The sequence below is a fragment of the Gossypium hirsutum genome, chromosome A04 (assembly GCF_007990345.1).
Source record: "Gossypium hirsutum isolate 1008001.06 chromosome A04, Gossypium_hirsutum_v2.1, whole genome shotgun sequence".
Classification (NCBI taxonomy): Eukaryota; Viridiplantae; Streptophyta; class Magnoliopsida; order Malvales; family Malvaceae; genus Gossypium; species Gossypium hirsutum.
Genome location: NC_053427.1, coordinates 50,139,360 through 50,160,756, shown reverse-complemented (window position 1 = coordinate 50,160,756; position 21,397 = coordinate 50,139,360).

Here is a 21,397-nt window from a genome sequence, read left to right as displayed (position 1 = left end):
TCGCACAAATGCCTTCGGGTCTTCGCCCGGATATATCAATTCGCACAAATGCCTTCAGGTCTTAGCCCGGATATATCAATTCGCACAAATGCCTTCAGGGTCTTATCCCGGATATATCAATTCGCACAAATGCCTTCGGGTCTTAGCCCGGATATATCAATTCGCACAAATGCCTTCGGGTCTTAGCCCGGATATATCAATTCGCACAAATGCCTTCGGGTCTTATCCCGGATATATCAATTCACACAAATGCCTTCGGGTCTTAGCCTGGATATATCAATTCGCACAAATGCCTTCGGGTCTTAGCCCGGATATATCAATTCGCACAAATGCCTTCGAGTCTTATCCCGGATATATCAATTCGCACAAATGCCTTCGGGTCTTATCCCGGATATATCAATTCGCACAAATGCCTTCAGGTCTTAGCCCGGATATATCAATTCGCACAAATGCCTTCGGGTCTTAGCCCGGATATATCAATTCGCACAAATGCCTTCGGGTCTTAGCCCGGATATATCAATTCGCACAAATACCTTCAGGTCTTAGCCCGAATATATCAATTCGCACAAATGCCTTCGGGTCTTAGCCCGGATATCATTCAAATGCTCATGCACACATATATCAACAATCATGACACATCCATATTTCACTTTCGTTACTAAGGCTCAAACACAAAGCATTTATTAAACCTTTCCAATTTCGGCTCAATAGCCACACACAAAGAGCATGATTTCAATTGGCTTTATAACATAGTCTCTATGCACATTCGACTATCCATCATAGTATGACTAATCATTTCAATATAATTCAAGTAGGGTCATTACTCGAAGACTTACCTCAGATGTTGTCGAACGACTTCAATGGCTATTCAATTACTTTTTCCTTCCCTTTATCGGATCTAGTTCCCCTTTGCTCTTGAGCTTAAGTTCAACAAAATTTAAAATAGTCATTAATCGACTATTCAAGTATTACTTTCAGAATAATATATATATTGATCCGACTTTCACACACATAGATTATAGTAAGCTTTATAATAATCAATAAATAATTCATTGGCAAATTTTCATTAATGTTTACAACAAAATCACATATTCACTACGAGCTGTTTTCCTGAGCAGCAGTTACTAAATTATTTATAACTGGAGCTACAAAACTCCAAATCACTTGCCGTTAATTTTCTCTGAATATAGACTCGTATATCTTCCATCCATAAAATTTTCAGAATTTTATGCTTGGCCAATCAATACCAGATTTTTCTTAAAGTTTCCCCTGTTTCACTGTTTGACTAATCTGACCACTCTTCACTACGAATCAAATTTCTCACTTTACAGAATTCAAATGTGTTGTATTTGATTTCATTTGAAACTAGACTCATTAAGGAGTTTAAGCATATAAATTTTATCTTATAATCATTTTTGTACAATTTATAATGATTTATAAAAACAGAACAGGGAATCTAGTAGTCATTTTGACTCAGCCCCACAATACTTCAAATATCTCAAGATCGGTAACTCTTTTGTTTTTATAGTTTCTTTTGTAAGAAAATAGACTCTTCAAGCTTTAATTACATAATTCACTCAACTTCTAATTCAACTCCTACAAATTATGGCGATTTTCCAAAATCACCTTACTGCTGCTGTCCCCAAACAGATTATTACCAAATCAAATACTAACATTAGCATTTCACCTTAATAGCTAGCTTACCAAGCCTTAATTTAACATATAATTCACACATATCACATTCAGCTATATATACATTTATCATATTTCCATTTCAGCATATATAACTAACATTTATTCCGAAATTTTAATATCTAATTGCTTATAAACTTTCTTCGGATGTCGTCGACTAATTGATCGACTACTCAACTACTTTCGATTTTCCCCGATCTAAATCCAATTTCTTGGTTTCTTGATCTTAACATATTCAAATAAATCTCATTTTAACATATTTTCATTCAATTTAGTCTAATAACGCATAAATGGGTAAATTACATTTTTACCCCTAATATTTCGCACTTTCACAATTTAGTCTTTATTCCACAAAACACAAAATACACAAAATTTGGTCACACTCCTTAAGGGCCGAATCTTCCTAGTACCCATATAAGTCCATACATTTCATTTATTTCACCTTTGAGTCCTTCAAAAATTTATTTTTGTAATTTAGCCCTAACTACTCAAAATCACCAAAAACTTCAACACAAAACATATTAATCTTTAACATATCTTTCATTTTTCATCAACAACTATCAAAAAGCTCAAGCACTCATCAATGGCAAAACACAAAATCATCATCAATTCACAAAATTGAACCATGGGTTTTAAAGAACACAAAGCAATGATATCAAAAATGTGAAAATTATCAAAAACCAAACAAAAGACTAACCTTAATCTAACTCCCAATGGCCGAACCTTAGCCAAGCTTTTCTCTTTTCTTCTTTCTCCAGTTTCGACAATGGAGAAGATGATATGATAGTGGCTTCCTTTCTTTTTTTTTTATTCTTTCTTTAATTCATTATGTCTCCAATAACCCAATTTCCTATTATAATATCTAATTCAACAAATAAATTGCCCATCATCAATCCATCTTGGCCGGCCACTATAAAGGAATTGGGCAAATTTGACATGCAAGTCCACCTTTGTGTTGACATGCACTAATAAGCCCTTTAAAATTAGCCTATCATATTTCACCATGTCTCATGCTGATCCCTATTTAATAATTCCTCATACAATTGGCAAAATTAGGGAATGAAATTTCCACATATGCATGTACACACATAATAAGCATAGAATATAACAATTAATTATTTTCATAACTCGGTTTTGTGGTCCCGAAACCACTTCCCGACTAGGGTCAATTTAGGGCTGTCACAATTACTTAGCTGGTGAACCCTTCTAAGGGGTTCAGGATTAGCTCGAAATTGCTGAGAATTTGCCGCCATTGTGGAGATCAAGTCTCTTGTTTGTTGGGGAGTCATGTTGACCAATACTCCTTCACTAGCGGCGTCTACCATATGCATCTCCATGGGTTTCAGGCCTTCATAAAAGTATTGGAGGAGAGATTGATCTGTTATACCATGTTGTGGGCAACTCGCACACAACTTCTTAAATCATTCCCAATAGTCGTACAGAGATTCTCCCTCTTTTTACCTTATTCCCACGATCTCCCTTCTTAACTTAGCTGCTCGTGATGCAGGGAAAAACCTGTTAAGAAATAAGCGAGATAGATTAGCCTAAGTTGTAATGGATCCAGGAGGTAAATAAAATAACCATTCCCTAGCTGAATATGCTAGGGAAAAGGGAAAGCGCGCAATTTAATTTGATCCTCAGTTACCCCTTGAGGTTTCATACTCAAACAAACCATATGGAATTCTTTTAAATGTTGGTGGGGGTTTTCATTTTATAACCCAAGGAAAGTTGGCAGTAGCTGAATCAATCTTGATTTTAGCTCGAAATCAATATCCATAGTAGGATACGCGATGCATAGTGGTGGTTGTTCCGTCGGCACTTCGGCCAATTGCCGAATTGTCTGAGCCATAGGTTGAGGTGCTAAATTAGGGTTTACGTCAACCCTAGCGTTAAGCACTTCTTCTGGGGAATCGACTTCTAATTTTTCACCTTCAAAAGTTTGAGTAGGGTTTTCGTTAACCCTAGACTCTGCTTCGTCGTCGATTCTGATTCCTGGCGGTGGATTACTTTGAGTCTCAACCACCGCTGACTGCTTTTTCTTTAGCTTTGTTTCCTTGCGATTAGCTCTTGCATTCTTTTCAATCTCCAAATCAAATGAAAGAGTTCCTGGAGCAGATTTGGTCATAAGAAACAAAAAAAAAGATTAGTACGTTACCGATCCCCGGCAAAGGCGCCAAAATTTGATGCAGTCGTTGAGAGCACCAAAAATATCCTATTCCCTGTAAAATAGTAAAAATAACAGTAAAGGGGAAGTAGGGTCGAATCCTCAGGGACCGGATTGTATGAATTCTCGTTTCTTGAAATCCTGGACAATTTCTTGGCCAAGAAAACCTGCGTTCCTAAAAAATAAAAAAATAGAATTAAGAATCTAGAAAAATAAAAACAGAATTTGAAGTGAATTGAAATTACGAAATTAAATAAATTGCAGAAATTAAAATGAGGAAAAATAAATAGAGTTAGGAAAAGAGAAAGTTTCTTATGTGGCGAGATTCCAGCCTCCGGTTGTCTCGTTCCGCCTTGGGTTCAATCATTGGCTTTTAAGTAACCCTTCTCAACTCAAGTAAGCCAGTTATAGTGGAAGAGGACGCCTACGACCACCAGCTCCAAAGATTAGACTTACGATTTTTAGGGAACCTAACTCTAGCCAGTAATCTATGGTAGATCAACGCTTTTCAATGGCGAATCCCACGCCATTTTGTCTCTTTGGATCGCCAACCTTTGACGTAGTAAGTTAACGAATCGATTGTGCAATCCTTTCAAAATATACAAAGCGGCCGCCTTTGCATATGCTGAAAAGCTTACTTCTTAAGGGCCATAGGTGGAAGCATCAACGCCAAAATTTGATGCGGTCGTTAATAGCACCAAAAATATCCTATTCCCTGTAAAATAATGAAAAAGAATAGTAAAAGGGAAGTAGGGTCGAATCCTCAGGGATCGGATTATACGAATGCTTGTTTCTCAAAATCCTGGGCAGAATCGTGCCCAAGAAAACCTGCGTGACAGGAAAAAAATAAAAAAATAATAGAATTAAAGATTTGATTTAGAAAAAATAAAAAATAGAATCTAAGGTTGACTAAAATTGTGATTACGAAAATAATAAAAATAATAAAGAGAGTTGAAGGAAAAGAAATTCTTATTGGTAGATTCCAGCCTCCAGTTGTCTCATTCCGCCTTGGGTTCAATCCTTGGGTTTTAAATGACCCTTCTCAACTCAAGTAAGCCAGTTATAGTGGAAGAGGACGCCTACGACCACCAACTCCAAAGATTAGACTTACGATTTTTAGGGAACCTGACTCTAGCCAATAATCTATGCTAGATCAACGCTTCTCAATGGCGAATCCCACGCCATTTCGTCTCTTTGGCTCGCCAACCTCTGACATAGTAAGTTAACGAACCGACAATGCAATCCTTCCAAAACATACAAAGCAGCCGCCTTTGCATATGCTGAAAAGCTTACTTCATAAGGGCCATGTACGGAAGCGTCATCCCGTAGTGCGGAGAAACGATGAATACTTGGCAAGAAGGCTAAGTACGGATTCTAGGTCTCAACAACCCTTTTTAGGGAATATTGACAACTTTCAGCTAGATAGGTTTTAGTGGCTCATGATAATGGTGGAAAAAGAAATAAATATAAAAATGGAAAAGGGAATTTTATTGAAATAAAATATGAAGAAACAAAAGCCTAGACTTTCAGGAGGAGAGTGTTTACAGAAAAAGATGAACACCAAATAGAGTCACTTCACCCCCTATTTATAGTGCTAGGGAGATTGTCTAATTTAACTTAAATTCTAAAAAGATAAATACATTTAATTAAAGATAATTAAAGATAATTAAAATAAAATCCTAAAATTAAATAATCTTAATAATTATCATAATATTAATTATCCTAATATAAATAAAATGGAGTCTTATAAAATAAAATCTCTTTTTTTGCGTTTTTAGTCCTTGTGTCTTCCATGCTCGCACTTTTGGCACAATCTTTTTCCTGTGTCGCATATCAGCCCATTGTGTCTCCAAATTCGAACTTTTGTCCCTTAATTTTGCTTTTGCCTCCAAATCAATCTCTAATCGATAAAAAGACATAAATAGCTCAAATTAGTAGGATCAAACTCAGAATAAACACATGATTAATACATAAAAATACGTTATTCTAGAGCATTATCATGCCATTACTATACTATTGTTCGATAGGTGCGCTTGCCTTTTCATCGTGATAATAGTTAGTCTAGGTTTGATCTTCATTATAAATATTTATTACTTGTTACGAATCACGCGATCAACATCCATATCACTTAACCATTGGAGTAGATACTCAATTATGATAGAATTCATAAAAGCAAAGTTAAATAAATCAGGACGTTACAACTCTACCCCCTAAAAGAAATTTCAACCTCAAAATTTACCTTATTCAAACATATGCAGATACTGTTGAAGAATCGAGTCCTCAGGTTCCCACGTGGCTTCCTTAGTGCCAAGATTCCACTATAGAACCTTAACCAATGGAATAGATTTCCTCCTTAAGACCTTAACGTCTGAATCTAGAATCTGAACTAGCTCCTCCTCAAATATCAAGTCTGGTCTAACATCAATTTCCTTTATAGAAACAACGTGAGATGGGTTAGACCAATACCACCTCAAAATAGAGACATGAAATACATATGGATCGGTCTAACTCTAGAGGTAACTCCAACTAATAAGTAACTGGTCCCACATGCTTCAGAATTCGATATAGCCTAATGAACCTAGGGTTCAACTTGCCCTTACGTCCAAACCACAAAACCTTCTTCAACAAGACACCTTAAGGAATACGAAATCACCCATAGAGTACTCAATATCCCTTCTTTCTCGATCTGCATAGGACTTCTGTCTATCAGAAGCCGCCTTAAGGTGATCCCAAATCAATCTAACATTGTCTTCAATCTAGTAAACCAACTCAGGACACAAAACTCGACGTTCACCCAACTTAGTCCGACACAATGGAGTACGACACTTATGACCATACAGAGCCTCGTAAGGTGTCATCTAAATGGTAGACAAAAAACTACCATTGTAGGCGAACTCGGCTAAAGGCAGAAAATCCTTCCAACTACCTCAGAAATCAATCATACAACTCTGAAGCATATTCTCCAGTATCTGAATCACCCTCTCAGATTGACCATTGGTCTGAGGATGGAATGTAGTACTGAAGTCCAATCTCGAATCCAAAGCTTCATGAAGCTTTCTCCAGAACCGAGAAGTAAAATAAGGATCTCGATCCGAAATTATCAAAACTGGAACCCCATGAAGTCTCACAATCTCAAAAATGTAGAGATTGGCCAACTTCTAAAGAGAATAATCTGTCTAAATCGAAATGAAGTGGGCAGACTTGGTCAACCAATCCACAATAACCCAAACAGAATCCTTTTTAGTAGGTGTTAAAGGCAACCCACTAACAAAGTCCTTGTCACATGTTCCCATTTCCATAAGGAAATCTTAATGGGTTGAACCAAACCCAAAGGCAACTGATGCTCAACTTTAACTTGTTGGCACGTCAGACAATGAGAAACAAAATTTGTTACCTCTCGTTTCAAACCCAACCTCCAATACAGTTCATGGAGATCTCGATACATCTTATTTCGACCAGGATTTATAGCACTAGGGCTACTATGCGCCTCTCTTAGAATCATCTATCTCAAATTAGAGTTGTTCAGTACACAAACCCATTCACAAAAACACAGAACCCCACCTCTATTCAGCCCCAAATCAGACATATTACCACTCTCTACCTGATGGAAACGTGTAACGAGATAATTATCCCCTAACTGTTTATCCCAAATCTGATCAATCCAAGTTAGCTTAACTTGTAACTTGGCTAGCAGAGCTCCATCATGAAACAAACTTAGGTGAACAAACATCACCATCAAACCAGTCATTACTCTATGACTAAGAACGTCGGCTACCACAGTGGCCTTACTAGGTTGATACTTTATAGTGCAATTGTAATCCTTGAACAGCTCAATCCATCTGTGTTTCTCTTGAAGTAACTAAAGGACTACTCTAAGATTCTCATCATGCTCATCCTCAGTCTTAGAGTATACTAGAATTTGTCAATAAATACCATAATGAACTGATCCAAATACGGCTGGAAAACCTAATTCATCAAATCCATGAATGCAGCCGAAGCATTCGTCAAACCAAAGGGTATGACTAGGAACTCGTAGTACCCATAATGAGTCCTAAAAGCTGTCTTATGAACATTAACTTCTTTAACCATACGAAACTGATCAAACAGGTCGTCGATTCTCGAAAGTGGGTACCTATCCTTCACAGTTAACTTATTCAACTGTCGGTAGTCAATACGCATTCTCATGGTACCATTCTTTTTCTTTACAAACAAAATCGGTGCCCTCACGTAGACACACTAGGACAGATAAATCCATGATCCAAAAGCTCCTAAAGTTGAGCCTTTAGCTCCATAAGCTCTTTCGGTTCCATACAATAAGGAGCAATGGACACCGACGCTGTACTTGATAGAAGCTTAATACCAAACTCAACTTCCCGATTCAGAGGTAAACCCGGTAATTCCTTGGCGAAAACGTCTGAAAATTCCCTCACTATCTTGATGTTCTTAATAGAAGAGCCCACAGAAGCTAAAACACTTACATAGGCCAAATACGCTTCACACCCTTTTCAAACCAGTTTTTCAGCCACAAAATCAAAGATTACTTTGAATAAGTAATCCCGATGCTCGCCAATCACAACTACTTCCACATAATTCTTAGATTTCAAAACTACCCTCTTAGTCGCACAATCCAAACTAACTTTGTAACGCCCCCGTACCTGAGACCATCGCCGGAGTCAAGCACAAAGTGTGACTAAACTTAATTCATCAATTAAACAACTTAAACAACTTATTACCAACCATGCATGACAACCAAGCATATGCACATCACCAATATCAAACATAACATAAATAGCTAGATTAATAAGTCAGAATCATTAGCTCACTAAAGACCAATATATTTGGCCAAATAATAATAACACATGTTATAAAATTAGGTCCTTATACATGCCACTCACTTGATAAATCTAGCATATGTGTTTATACTATCAAGGTGTTGGCTTGATAGTGTGATGCTGCCTCCGACGGTCTCCAACCCTCAGCTAACTTGACAACACTAAAAGAAATGAAAAGGAGGGGGGTAAGATTTATGCTTAGTAAGCTCACATGAAATAATAATAAGCAGTTTACTAACATGCTTCCTACAATAAAACTAACTCATTTGTACATTTACACATGTTCTGGTTAAGCTATTTTCTTGAGTAATAGTCACTAAATCATTTATATTTAGAGTTACAGAACTCAAAATTAAGATCCGTAAATTTTCACAAAAACTAGACTCATATATATTTCCGCCATAAAATTTTCAGAATTTTTAGTCCAGCCAATAAGTACAGTTTATTATTCAAAATCTCCCCTATTTTTCTGTTTAACAGCTTCGACCTTTCTTCACTAAAATTTATTTATCTCATAGTAAAAAACTTGGATGATTTTCTCGTTTGTTTTTATTAAAATTAGACTCAACCAAGATTCTAGGAATATAATTATACCCCAAATTTATTTTTCTATAATTTTTAACAATTTTTCCAAGTCAGAACAAGGGATCTCGAATTCATTCAGACACTGTCTCACAAGAATTCAAATATCACATAATATGGAATTCTTTTGCTTCCCCTGTTTCTTTTATGTGAAAATAGATTCAATAAAATTTAATTACATATTTTATTTGAAATTTAAATCAACTTACACAATTTTTGGTAAATTTTCAAATTCATGCACTGTTGCTGTCCAACACTGTTTTACTACTAAAGTTCACTTTTGCACAATTTCACTTACTCCCTTCCATTTTACCGAGGTTCGCTCAAATATCGAGCATATTGCTCATAAATTCAAATAAACATATACTTGCACTTGTTCATCACATAATCACTTTCACATTTATTTTCACTTAATCGATTTCCCGTTGAACTCATCGGAATAATAACAGATACACAATTGCCTGCACATTTTCTCATTTCCACACTTGTAGCCGAAGCTATCTGGTACGCATAATAGCCTGCACTTAGTACTACACATGCGACCAATTATCCGGTACACGTAGTAACCTGCACTTAGTACTACACACGTGACCTAACCATCTGATACACGTAGTAGCCTGCACTTAGTACTACACACGTGATCAAAGTTATCAAGTACGCATAGTAGCCTGCACTTAGTACTACACATGTGACCAATTATCTGGTACACGTAGTAGCCTGCACTTAGTACTACACACGTGACCTCACAATAGCTCATTGGTATCGTTTCTATTCCGAAGGTTCAACCGGGAAATTCCTCACTTTTCAACATTTTACTAAATTGTCCGTAATCAATTTAAATTCATAATTTACATCAAATAATCATTTGATAGGTAGCCACATTTCATATGATATCAAAATATAATAACATAAAAAGAATCGATAGATTATTTATGTACGAACTTACTCGAAGTGTCGATCTCACTATCCATAGTACCAATTGTCCATTCATAGTATAATAAGATACAACTCAAATATCAAATCAGCTTTTAAGAATTTACATAACATATATCACATATTTCATATATCACTTGTCATGTATCATCATTTTCTTGCATTTCATGTAACATTCTTTCATGTCATATTTCCACATCATAAACACCATTCCATCAACTTTTCTAATATATTAAATCATACAATATATGCAATAATAGTACGAAATATAATTCAAACATAACATTGCATTATTATTATCATACGAACTTACCTCGATACAAAATATTACCAATCGTGTCTATTCCTTGTAAATTTTGTTTTTCCCTCGATCACGACTTGAATCTCGTTTCTCTTGATCTATAATACCAAATTAATTTATTTAATACATACATTCATCAAAATAGCCTTTAATATGAACTTTGGCAAAATTACCATTTTGCCTCTAAACTTTTGCATAATTACACTTTTGCCCCTAGGCTCGGGAATTAAACTTCATCCCTTATTCTTATGTTTTATGACATGCTGATCATTTTTCTCTTCTATGACAACATCAAATTCTCACTCTAACATGCACTTATGACTATTAGGTATTTTTACCGATTAAGCCTTTTTACTCGTTTTCACTTAAAACCGAGTAGCACAAGTTGTCTAACATAATTTAAAACCTCATATTCTATCATAAAACACAAAAATACACAAATTTCACCTATGGGTATTTTTCCAAATACGAACCCTAGGTTGAATTATTGCTAGCATAAGCTTAATCAAGTTATCGGGATTCCAAAAACGTAAAGAACTTGAAAAACGGGGCTAGAACGGACTTACTATTGAGTTTGGAAAGCTTGAAAACCCTAGCCATGGCTTCCCCCATGCTAATTTCGGCCTCCATATGGAGAAGATGACCATTTTGTGTTATTTTTCCCATTTTATTTCATTTAATATACAAATGACCAAAATGCCCTTACTACTAAACTTTCAAAAAAATTCCATCCATGTCCAATTTTTGTCCACGAACTTCAAAATAGTCTAATTACCATTTAAGGACCTTTGATTTAAAAAATCATAACAATTAAACACTTCTAACATGTAAAACTCAACTTTTGCACTTTTTACAATTTAGTCCTTTTGACCAAATTGAGTGCCCAAACGTCGAAATTTTTGAACGAAATTTTCATGAAATCATTCCGTAAAATCGTAGACCATAAAAATATAATAAAAATAAAATATTCCTCGTCGAATTTGTGGTCCTGAAACCACTGTTCCGACTAAGCCCAAAATCAGGATGTTACAAACTTGATACTCCACAAACCAGTCCATACCTAGAATTAGATCAAATTCTCCGAACGATAGCTCCATCAGATTTGCCAAAAACACAACCCCTTTTACTTTCAACAGTACATTCCTATACAGTCTATTTACCTAAACAGATTGACCCAATAGACTCAGTACAGAAATCTCACCAGAAGTATAATCAACAAGAATCCCTAAGTTATCAGAGATAGAACTAGCTATGTAGGAGTGTGTTGACCCTATGTCTATCAATGCAAAATATGAGGCATAAAAAATAAAGAATGTACCTGTAATTACATCCACGGGTCTTTGTCCTCACAATGTCTAGCAGCATAAAACAATGCAGAGTGTCTCACCTCAGTCTAATTAGCACCTCTACCTGATGCTCTTTGTCCTCTACCCATACCATTACCACCTCTAGCTGGACTAGGACCCTTAGGCGGCTGCTGAACTGCCCCCTGAGGCTGAACAAAACCCAGAATTGAAGCTTGCATATAATTAGAACACTGTAAGCAATCTCTAATATGATGCTTCACTCACCCACATTGCAAACATGCCCCTAACCTCCTCCAACACTCGCTCGTGTGGTGCCTACCACAGTCACTGAACGGTCGAGCTATAGTAGGAGCAACTGGAATTCCCACTCTAGAAGGCCCATTAGGTCTGGCCTGTTTCTTAGGCCTCTGAATAGAACTAGAGGGCTCCGTATCCCTCTTATTCTTACCTCTCTCTCGATCCCTGTTCTGGCACTCAACGCGCTTAATCTCTTCGATGATCTTCGCCTTGTCTACCAGAACGGTGAACTCTCACTACCTCTACAGAGCTACCAGAACTCTCAGACTGTCCCTCAGACCATCGTCAAAGCAAACACACTTTTCATATTCAAATGCCACTCCCTCGAGCATAACGGCTCAATCTTAGAAATTCGATCTCACACTTGGCCACAATCCTAACCCTTAAGTGAGATTCATGAATTTGCGCTTGTGAGCATCCACATAACTCGCCTCCACATATTTCCTCTAAAAGGTAATCTTAAAATACTCCCAATTAATCCAATTTGGCTGAATACCCTCATCAAATGATAACCATTACCGGTACACCTCATCGTGAAGCAAATATACTACACCCTTCAATTTCTGCTCAAGAGTGAAGTAAATGTCATTCATTATCCTCTCTATGGCCTCCAACCATTATTCGACCATAGTAGGGGTGACTCTAATGACACCCCAAAACAGTTCAGCACCATTAGACCGAAGTCGTTCAATTATTGGCCCACGACTCCCAAAACCAGAATAGGGTCTAGCGACCCTTTCCAATACTCTAAGCATGGCTTGGGACAACGCATCATCCTTAGAGAACAACTTTAAGACCCGTTTTCGGTAGTAAGTGTAGTCAGTGTCTCGCTTGTAATAGTCCGGTTTAGACCCTAGTCGGAATAGTGGTTTCGAGACCATAAATCCGAGTCAAAAAAATTTAAATATTATTTTCTGTGCTTATAATATGTGAACTGACATGTGTGAAAGTTTCGTATGAAAATTTAATCGTTTGTGTGCTTAATTTGATAAAAGGACCTAATCGCGTAAAATGTAAAAGTTGCCTACTATTTGTTAAAGTGCTTAATTGATTTGTCTTATTAAATGAGAGGTCCTTATTATGTAATTGTACCATGGATAGTGGGAATGGTCATAAATGACCTTAATATTAATGTTTTATAAGTTATTAAAATAAGGGTAAAATGATAAATGATGAATTAATGTTTATTAATTAAACAAAACGTAATTTTTGCTTCATTTATTCATCATTTTGTCCAAAATCACTAAGTAAATAAGAAGAAAAATAGAAGCTAAGGTTCGACACTTTGATTTGGTGATTAAGGTATAGATTTTGTTCGGTTTTTGATATTCTATAAAGCCCATGCCTAAATTTTAGATTTTGATGATGATTTTGAAATATACCATTGATGAAATTGTGATATTTATGAAACTAGATGATAGAAAATAAAATATATGTGTTGGATTGATATATTTTGTATTTGAATTTTTGATGAATTTGAGTAATTTGGACTAAATTGTGAAATTTGTAAATTGAGGGACTAAAATGTAAAATAAATGAAATATATGGACTTATATGAATACTATAAGAATTAGGCCTAACATGGGTATATGCAAATTTTGTGTATTTTGTGATTTTTGTGATTAGGGACTAAATTGTCAAAATGTGAAAATGTGAGGGCTAATTTGTAAAATGCCCTAAATGTGTGTTTCTGGATTGATTTGAATGATTTGGTGAATAAAAGAGTTAAATTTGAATTTATATAGATCAAGAACTAAAGAAAACGAAATTAGATCGGGGAAAGTCAAAAGTCATCGAGTAATTGACTTTGTCTATCCGAATCCGTACGAGGTAAGTCGATATACAAATAAATGTGTTAAATTGAATTATTATTTCTTATATGATATTTCAATTGTGGTGAATGGATATGAGAATTTAATATATGAAATTCGATAAAGTTCCGAGAAAGTTCCGACGCAGAAAAGCCCCGTACGAACCATAGGAATAGTTATGATACATATGCCATGACATAGGATCCGATATGTGTTTTTGTGTAAGACCACGTCTGGGATGTTAGCATCGACTTATGATTTACGTGTAAGACCACGTCTGGGACGTTGGCATCATATTTGATTTCGTGTAAGACCTTGTCTGGGACAGTGGCATCGATTTTTAATTACATGTAAGACGACATTTGGGACGTTGGCATTGTACGAGCTTTCTAATCTATCTGCATATCCTTATGATTTTGAACGGTTCAACAGGCATTCTGAGAAATGAATGATTATATGTGATGTATATCCGATTCAAGTACGTTAGAAATGTATACTATGTTTGAGAATAAAAGGTAAGTATATGTACAAGTGATGATATATGTTATAAGTAGGAGAAAATATGCTATATGTGTAAATGAATTGGGAAAATGTTAAATGTATATGAACTATATGGTTTGAAATAGTATTTGGCCATGGAATATATGTAATTTAATGATGTTGTTATGTCTTGAATGTTAAGTTTATTTATATATGGCTTACTAAGCTTTTGAAAGCTTACCTTGTGTGTGTTTGCATTGTTTTATAGATAATCGTAGCTATCGTGAGCTCAGAGATAATAGAGGATCGTCACCACACTATCGAACCTTATTTTGGTACCTTTTGAAAATGTATATATTAAAGTATGGCATGTATAGGCTAAAAGTGTGTGAATATGTTTGGTAATATATATATTTAGCCATGTGATTTGGCTTGGTTTTGGTTGTGTATTTGAATGTGTTTTGGTCTGAATTATATGATGTAATTATGCTAATATGATATGTTTTTGTATGGCCAAAAGAATAGGTTATTTGGGTAAGTTTGTAGTAAGTGTTTATTTTGGAGTTTGGTAAGTTTTGACATGAAATTGAATGAAGTAAATTTAAGATTGTGGATCATATGTTTTGGCATGATTTTTGGCTCATGATTTGGTATGATTTGGAATTTTGAATAAGCATGAATTTGGTTGGTTATTATATGATATTATTGGTGTATGTATTGGTTGCGAAATGGTTGAAATTTGGTGCCTATTTGATGATTGTAGGGAGGACCCTTAATGGGTGGCAAATTGGCCTTATAAATGGCCTATTTTTGCCCATATGGGTAGAGGCACAGGCGTGTGTCTCAGCTGTGTTGCTCGAGGGCCATTTTGAAATGAGCCTAAGTAGACCACACGGTGTACACATGGGCATGTGCTAGGCCATGTAGCCAAGTCTGTTTCGAGCACGGGTTAGACACACGGACGTGTGACTGGCCGTGTGACCCAAGTTAGTAGCCTCCCTAATATTCACACGGCCCGGCACACAAGCATGTCTTGTGACCGTGTGGACAAGTCAGTATGTATGCCCTGCTTTGACATCGCCTAGACACACGGGCGTGTCTAAAGCCGTGTGAGGCACACGGCCTGTTCACACGGGCGAGTGACCTGTACAACTTTTAAAAAAAATGTCTAAGTTATCAAAAATTTTGTATGAGCTTGGTTTAGTCCCAACCCCCTCCTAATGCATGTTTTAGGTCTCAATAACCTATATAAGTGACTCTATTGTGATGTATGACTACGATTTTTGAATGAAGTTAATGAATTGTTCGTAAAATGTTCCAATAAGTCCAGTAACACCTTCAACCTTAGTCCGGCAACGGATACAAGTTAGGGGTGTTACATCGTTCATATCTAAATTAGGCATACTGCCCATCGAGGAAGACTCAGCTCAATTCCTTCTACGGCACTCGCCACGTTCACGCGTTTCACGAGTGTTCATTGTAATCACAGTTTTATCTACATTACAAAGTTTTATGTATCAGTTTTAGTGTTTATTAGAAGATATTTTATGCTTCAAATATTTATCAGAAGTTTTAGAAATTTCAGAAGGTTTCAGTCTCAAACTAAGTCAGTGCAATTTCAGTCATTTCAAAGTTTTCTAACTAAAGTTTTCAAAGTTAGAAGTACTTACAGGATCGGTGCCGGAGACTCAGTGTACCACATACTTACTTTTCAATTTGCAAAACAAACTTTACTTGTAAACCAATTTTTACAAAATTTTGAACCCAAAATTTCACAACCCTAGTTTTGCAACCTGGCTTTGATACTACAAAATGTAACACCCCAAACTTGGCCTAGACATTATGGCCAAATTTGAGAATGTTACGAAGTAAGAGTAAAAAAAATATATATATATAATCTTATCATTTTGAAAATCTCGTAGAATTTGTTACTAAAAGAGTCCACTTACTTAGAAGCATGTTATTATACTCATTAGCAAAAAACCATCAAATGTATATTCTTTCAAAATACAATAATTTGTAGTGGAAGTTTAAAATTCGTGATATTTTGAAAACCGAGTTTATGTTCTCAATAAAAACGTTTATTTACATAAAATAGTTGTTTTCGTAAAATATTTTGTCGAACTTCGCAGAAAAATTGAAAACAAAATCGAATCCAAAAATTAAAAACCAAACAGTCTAGAGAGTCCCAAAATTACAAAACTCTCAAAAATCAGAAAATTAGGTAAACTTTTAAAGTAGATGAAATTTACTGACCAGTGGTCACATCTGAGCCTCCATCGCTCTAACCCACCTAAGCTTGCGGAAAGTGAGTTTTAAGAACTCAGTGTGTAACTCAACAAAAACATAGTTCAGATTTTATCGCCTAACAGAACAAATACAGACATAAATCGCTTTTCAGAATCAAATTTTAAACAATCATACAGATACAGATAAGTATAGTCCTATCCTCATCCTCTACACACCAACTCCGACCATCCCATTAGACCACGTGGGGTATAAAACACCCACTCAACCCTAGACACCACATAGTGCCCATACGACACTTATCAGAATAATCGCAGCTGTGTAGCCAGTATATTGGCGAGAAGTCGCCTCATACAAAATACTTCCTCCATATAAACATATCTTGCCCCATAACAGATATAGATAAAATAGAATAACAGATACTATTCATGCTTATACATAGCAGATATTACACATGCCTAAGCGTGACAGAACAAATTATACATACCATGTCTCACAAATCTTATATAAACATTATATAAGTTATTTTCAGTCTAATAGAGTAACATGTTTCATGCTTTTTAAGGCTTATACCACACATACTGACCATACGGAAAGCCCACAGTAGATCGGAACGACGTGTACGACCCTAGGAAAAAATTCTAAATTTTAGGCCCACATGTTCGTGTGGCCCACACACTAGGAATGGCCTTCCCAGTGTAGCCCACATGGCTTACACGCTTGTATGGTTTGCTCATGTGGGCCCACACACATGGAATGTCCTTGCCCGTGTGGCCCACACGGCCCATACGCTCGAATGGCCTAGGTCGTGTGGCATTGACAGGCTAGATTTTCAGCTTTTGCCGATCGTTATTTTCTTGCATTTTCGTTACACACCTAGTTCGATCCTAATGCAAAAGTAATCCCAAGACCACTGAACCCGAAAGACAGCATTCCAATGCCCAAATTTAGTAAAAGATTTTCAAACTCGAACGAAAATTATCTAAAACAGAGTATCACAATAACATCTAGTGCATTTGCATACTTACCAACAACGAATAGAAAACACCCACACTTAATTCACTGGAGAAGCACCAGCCGCTTCTTGTCTTTCCCTTAAACTAGAAATAACTAAACACCATCAATGAATTCCGTTAAAACATAATTAGAATCCCCCCAACGCATACAGTTAAGAAATTATTCAGTAGCTTAACTATTCGGAACGGATCAAAGAACCCGAATGCACAACGATTACAACACGAACGATGAACAGAGTTAAAGAATAAAGCAACAAAATATTTTACAGAGGAAGGAAGAGAGAGAGAAATGTCAAAAAGGAAAAATTTTGGAAAAAAGAACATAATAGAAAAAAATTAAAATTAAAATTAAAATTAAATCCCATCTCTGCCCCACTATCCACTAACCAACAAACTCCCCCAAAATTGACCTACTAACTCATCCAACTACTACAGAATATCAGTTCCATCCGACTTCTACTGCACAACCGGTACACACTCACAGAAGTAAAAATTAACATCCTTTGCTTATACAAGGGTTCGAACATAAAACCCTAAAGCAAGCTAACACCTTACTACTTGAACTAGCAGGCTCATTTTGATATATGGTGACTAAAAATATAACATAAGTCCAACCAATAGGGATAAGGCTAGGATAAAAAATAGTAGAATTTTCCAAAAATGGGACTTGAACCCAAGACCTCAAACATACTCCAATATCACTTAACCACTGAAGCAAATACTTATTTATGTTAAAATTCATAAAAACAAAGTTAAATAAATCAAGGCATTACATATACAATTATCAATTCATTGTCTCATAATATTTAAATTATCATTTCTAATAACATGATTTGAATAAACAAATAATTTTATATCTCAATTTAAATATATATCATGAAAAAGAATAAAACTTTTGCACTAAAAGGTTTCACTCACAAAATTTGATGAAATGAATTAAATTTCAATTCACCAAACTTATTGTTCATTTATTATGCATCGATAAATGCCTAAGTGACTTTTTGAACTGACATCACTTTTTGGTTTCAAGAAATCATTTCAATTAAACCTTTTAAAAGTAATCGTTAGATTCAATAACGTAACTTTTTGGCTTGGTTTGGGAAGGTTTTCTCCAATGGTCATAATGCTTCTATTGGATAGAAGTCTGGTCAACTAAAGTTCGAACAATGTCATTACCATTCAAAAAAAAAAGTATTGTTTCAATCCATTAATAGATCCTTTTTCAACCATACATTTTCATTCCATCCATATTCTTTCTTTCCTTCTTTCTTGCATGATATATAGCATATATTGTATAATTTTATACAAATAATTATGCTTGTTAAAATATCATGCATATAATGAACTAACATTTGATTTCTATCAAATAAGTAGTCCATGATACAATCATACTTTTTGCATAATATAATTACTATCAATAGAACTTAACTGTTGAAACCTAATTCATGCAAAATAAGTAAACAAAAAATTTGACATACCTTTCTTCGTGATAAAGATTCCTTCAAAATCAAAACTTGGCAAGATTATTGACCTCAATTTTACTCTAATGTTGATAGTCATCCTCATAGTACGATTCTTGTAAGGACATGTATCAATGCCACTTTCTTTAAGGTTTTATTCACCCTTACCTATATTTTGGTGTGTAAATGAGTTAATAGCAAATGAACCTCGAGGATATAATGAAGCCTAATAACTGTTGATATTTGCATAGACAGAAATAGTCTACTGAGCATTGAGTGGAGTATAGCAAGAGTACCAATTTCTATAAGGAACTTTTTTAGTAACTCATTATAGAACAATTTAGAGAAGATGGAGAGAATAGAAGGGAACTTTTGATGTGTTTTTAGTGTCCTAAACAAATGAAATTTGACTCCTCTTCATAGAGACATAACTGTCCAAATAATAGTCATTTATTTTAGCAATAATCATCATTATTCAATAGATATCTACTTGAAAATTAGACTTTGTCATTAATTAACTGACGTAACTTTTGGTAACAAGAGATATAACTCATTATTATTAATAGTGACAACTTTTGATTAATAACCAAGTGACATAACTTTTGAATCACTTATAACATTTCATTTGTAACTATTGGAACATTATAAATATTTTAAAAATATTCCAACAATATCTACACTGAAAATCTCGTAATCAAATAAAAAAGATTTAATCATAATAGACAAGACATTTTTTAGATTATTAGGTTTCGATTTTTTAAACTTTTTTTTTAAAAAAAAGATAATATTCTTTCCATTTTACTTTTTATTAGTCTGTTTCTTGTCCTACGTTGCATGTGGCTACACATGTTTATAATTTTAAAAATAAAAGATAAAGTAATAAAAAGAAAACTATAATTGTGCTTTAACATTAAATAATGTAATATAGTGTTTTCATTAAAATCATTCTTAAGAATCTCTTTGTGCTAAAAAAATATTAACACTCCGTTTATTTCATTAAAAATGACTTCTGAAAAATAATTTATTTTTTTGGAAAAGCTAATATTTTTTGATGTTTGGATGAATCTGTGTAAAATATTTTCTGTTATTTGATAGATTTTTTTAAAATATTTCATAAAAGTTATTTTCAATTAAACAAACACAATTTTGAGATTTTATTATTATTTTTCATTGTTTAATTGAATTTATTTTTTTATCTATAATTTTATATTTTACATTGTTTTTGCATATATTAAAAATACTATATTAAATTCAGATTCATTACAACGTCATTTTTTTAATTACATGACTATTGAGTATTTTTTATTTTAAAATGTGACATCAACAAAATTGACAAAAAAATTAGCAATGTCAACAATTGGACTTGACTTTCAAATTTGAAAAATAAAGGGTCTAAATTCTTGAAAATAAAGGTACAAAGACTAAATTACAAATATGTGAAGTGTACATAGACTTATAACATATTTTAATATTTATACTACAAAACATTTATTATTAATATATTTATAATTGTAATAAATATTTATTATTAAAATATTAATATTGAATATTTTCAATAATATGTGAATAATATTATTTAAAATTATTATTTTTAAAATTTATTATTAAAATAAAAATAAAATATTAAATAATTTATTAAAATAATAAATTATATTTATTATATTAATAATTTATTATATGACTAAATATAAATAATTAAATATGTATGTTTAATAATATTGAAAAATATAATATTTTAAATATTTTTAAAAATAAAAATAAAAATAAAAATTATTATCAATATAATAATATTAAGCTTGATTTAAGTTAATTTTTATATAAAAATAAAATTATCTATAGATGAGCTCTTTTCCGGAAAATGACTGATGCTTTTCAAAAGGGTAAGTCATTTTACAGGAAAAATGACTTATTTTACATTGACTTGTAAGTCATTTTCCGTTGACCAAACTATTTTCTATGAAACAAACACAGAAAAATATAGAAAATATTTTCCGTAAAACCTTTTACATGTAAACAAACGAACTCTAAGTTAAAAAAATAACAAAATAAAATAATAATACCAAGAGAAAAACAAAATTATACCTATTTGTTTGTGTGTGTGCTCTTTTAGATCATAGAAAAACAAAATACTTTAGTTAATAAGAGAATTTACTTATTTAATAGAGGTATAAGAATTCAAACACAATTCATATTTATTATTAACATTAATAAACTTACCATAAGAATATTTAATAATAGTAAAGGAATTCAATCACAATTCATATTTATTATTAAC